At 34.6% G+C, this 3,760-nt stretch overlaps 1 long non-coding RNA gene across 1 annotated transcript in view; it reads left to right on the top strand.

Moving 5' to 3' along the window:
- Window positions 1–2,713, top strand: part of LOC120779648 — a 12,883-nt gene extending 10,170 nt beyond the window's left edge. The window contains exons 2-3 of the long non-coding RNA XR_005705695.1: window positions 984–2,109; window positions 2,189–2,713. This is a non-coding gene — a long non-coding RNA (uncharacterized LOC120779648). The remainder of the gene's footprint in view (window positions 1–983; window positions 2,110–2,188) is intronic.
- The last annotated feature ends 1,047 nt before the right edge of the window (window positions 2,714–3,760 follow it).

The following is a 3,760-nucleotide window of genomic DNA, read 5'->3' as shown; positions in this document are numbered from 1 at the left end:
GACCGGCATGTCACTAGGTAACGTGACCGTCACTGTTCTAACTGGGAATGACTTTACCGATTTTGATTAAATTATGTGTATGTGTTCAAGCAGATTCGAGGATGGTTTAGCTTAACAATTTAGTTCAACACGACATGACTGCACGACAGTGAACAGTAAATGACGTCGTGAAGCCTGCTAGATGAACATTTGTAAGAGGGAAAAGCGAATAAGTGTACTTTTATACTAAATATCCAAACATATTTCAAAAATATAGGAAAGATAAGTGTGGAATTATCGGAAAACAGAAGTTTTATTTGGTCATTGTTGCTGCACATTATTGTAATAACGGTGTAAGCATCAAAATAATTTACGCGTTTCTGGTAAAATAAAACGGAAAAGAAGGCTTCTCTAGGTGCATATATTTTGAACCGAAATGGCACAATTCCGATTTCTTTGGCGCCGCGATCTGAAGGTACCGTTGGAAAGAGTAATCCTGCAGATTGCGCTATCATTCCAGTATCGAATATTTAATTTTAGTTTAAAATTGAGAAAAATATTTCATAGTTTTGTGTTATTTTTATTGTGCGATTTTATGTCGTGTGCTAATTAAAATATTACATTAAAATATAATTAGCGTTCGAAGAGTTTTGAAGTGCGCAGAAAAAACTATACATTTTGCGAATTTAGTGCGGAATTGAAGAAAGTATATTTCTTATACATTTTTTGTTATTCAATTTACACGTGTGTTCATTAACAACCACCCTTATCTTCCAATTAATTTGTGTAGCTCATTGATTACATAACGAATGTTTTATTATTTATTATTGTTTTTATTAAAAACTATTCATTTTTGGAAATGTTAAATAAAAAAGCAAAGAAATAAAATAGTACGTTTTTTACCCAAAATTTGTTACAATAAATTTTTTTAGTTAATTAATTAAAATTTCATTTTCAATAAGTAACTCATATTCGTTGTGTTTAACACTTTCTAATTTTTGTAGAAAAATGTCAAGACTTCGTGGAAGAGCAAGAAATATTGGTCGACGTTCTCGGAACGCGCAACTGGTCCATGATCGTCGATTTAATAGATCAGCCGAAGAACAATCGGCGGACAATAAAAATTTAAGAAATCAAGTTGCACGTACACGTGCAAATGAAAATTCAGGGTAAAGCACTCAACGTCTTTGTGCTAATATCTTAAGACAACGAGGGGCACGTCAACAAGCGACCAACGCACATAGAGAACATAACCAACGGCGAATGCAGGATAATCAAGCATTGGCACGAACATCACTTAATCGTCTCGCGTTTGAATATGATTCTGAAATAAACTATTCGTCACATCCATTAATCACGATCGGTTGTTGGACAAAGAGTGTCAACATTGTCATGCTTTCAAGTACAAAGGTGAATCAGCTAGTTTATGTTGCGCATCTGGGAAAATTTCATTGCCACCGCTCAATATACCACCGGAGCCTTAAAAACACTTTTAGCTGGAACCAAATCTTAATCGAAATTATTTTTGCGGAAAATTCGTAAATTCAATTCATGCTTCCAAATGACGTCATTTGGAGCAACAAAAATTGTTCATCATGAAGATGGTCGGAGTTTTGAGTCTACATTCAAGATTCTAGGTCAAGTGCACCATCGAATCAGTTCATTGCTTCCAATGTCTGATGCCGATCCAAAATGTTTAAAAATTTATTTTATGGTAAGTGAGGAGTAACAATCACATACGCTGCGCTGACAACCATATAGAGCAGATAAAGGAACGGGAGATTGTGGACATTTTGGAAAGGTTTTTGAAAAAACATAACCAATTGGTACAATTGTTCAAGATCTTTTCTAACAGACTACAAAGCGACGAGTAAGTCATTAAAGCAGACAAAGTGCCCTATGGAAAGCACACAGGCACAGATATCTAATGTTCCAACAGTTAATGAAGTTGCAGTTGTTATGACTGGTGACCCATGTGAACGTCGAAACAGACGCATAGAACGCAGAGATAATACGATGCAAATAATTCAAGACAAGTATCGTTTTATAATTCTTTGCAGTATCCCTTGATATTTTGGGACGGAAAAGATAGATATCATTTAAATATTAAACAAAGGAATCCAACTACAGGTACAACTAATAGATTATCTTACAATTTTTTTAAGTCTATAATTCCTGTCTGTTATCACATAAATATATTTATTTGCAGGTGAAGAACTGCTGAAGACAGCTAGCGCTATGAACTTCTACGCATATCGGTGGATAATTCGTGCTAATGAAGACAACAACATTCTCCGATGCAGACAACTATTTCATCAGTACTGAGGAGTACAATAATTTGCGTAATGCCATAATTGGTAACGTGCAACAAATAATATCAATAAAATCTGTACTGCATATATCCTCCCATCATCATACATTGGTAGTCCGCGGCGTTTGCAAGGATTCATTCAAGACGTTATGACTTACGTACGACGTTCATACAGCCGACCAGATCTTTTTATCACATTGACGTGTAATCCAAACTAGGATGAAATTAAAAATTTTCTGTTGTCGGTCAAACATCGATGCATCGCCAGAAAATCCGTATTTCTCTCACTCAATTATATGTTGCATGTTCCAGAGTTGGAAAACCATCGAATTTGTTTGTTTATACGCTTCAAAGATTAACCAAAAATATTGTACATACAATGGCATTACGATAAACTGATAAACTAAGTTTATGTAAATTACAAAAAATATATGTTATAAAATAAAATAGTTTGAGTGTAAGTTTTTTCACCTCTAATTAAAACGACTTAAAATTAATTAATAATAATTTTCATCAAAAGCGTCCAGATTGTTACAGCTTATTGAAAAAAGCTTGAAATTTTCGGACTAAAGACGTGTGTACAGGACAACGACTGTCAGGTCCGCTAGTAGTCTATTGAAATTACTTATCGTTCGAGATCAGTTCCTCAGATGAAGCCCACTTTACATTTCTTCCACACTGCTGAAATTTTACAAATTGCATTTATTACATATCACTTGTTCTTTTTCCTTCGAAGAAACGATGTCCGTCACCTATTCCTCCATTCTAATATTATTTTAGCGGGATTTTAATGCGGTCGTCACTTTTTTTCCAGTTGCGAAAATCTACCAGATCCAGTGAACTGTCAAAGTTGGGTAGGTGAGCGGCTCTCTCATTTCCAAGGACAGGTTGGACAATTCTTTATCTCTCATTGGAAGTGAGAGAGCAATTGCTAAACGTCAAAGCCTCTTGAACTCAATGAGTTGTCAAAGTTCAGGAGGTATTGCCGTTTAACAATTAGAAACGAGGGATGACCAGATTGAAAACTTACCAAAAATATATGTAAAGGGAGAGATTCGTTGCTTGGTTCAAGACCACTTAAAAAATGTAAAACATACTAGTATTTAAATAGTTTCTTACTAAGTATATTATTTTTAATATATAAATGTTGGTTCTCATAATTGAAATGCCCAAAAGTAATTATTTTGTCTGATCTGATAATGGAACATGTTAAAATGAACGCTAAATTTGAGGCGCTCTCACACTGGAATAAGTTGGGCATCCCTTTATCCCTGGCCGAAATGCTTGACCGGGTTCCTTAAAATTCGCTTATATAATCGCGGTCGCTGTGGCAACTTGGCTGACATTTTAATCAAATCATATACATACGTATGACACACAATTATCTACTTAATAAAACAAATAGAACCCAGCTTGACCAAATTTGGTTGTTTAATTTCATTCTAACATTACGTCATAAAAGTATATGTA

Source organism: Bactrocera tryoni, unplaced genomic scaffold, assembly GCF_016617805.1.
Source record: "Bactrocera tryoni isolate S06 unplaced genomic scaffold, CSIRO_BtryS06_freeze2 scaffold_11, whole genome shotgun sequence".
Lineage (NCBI taxonomy): Eukaryota > Metazoa > Arthropoda > Insecta > Diptera > Tephritidae > Bactrocera > Bactrocera tryoni.
Note: the sequence above shows the minus strand (reverse complement) of the source record. Positions and strands in the feature narration are given on the sequence as shown.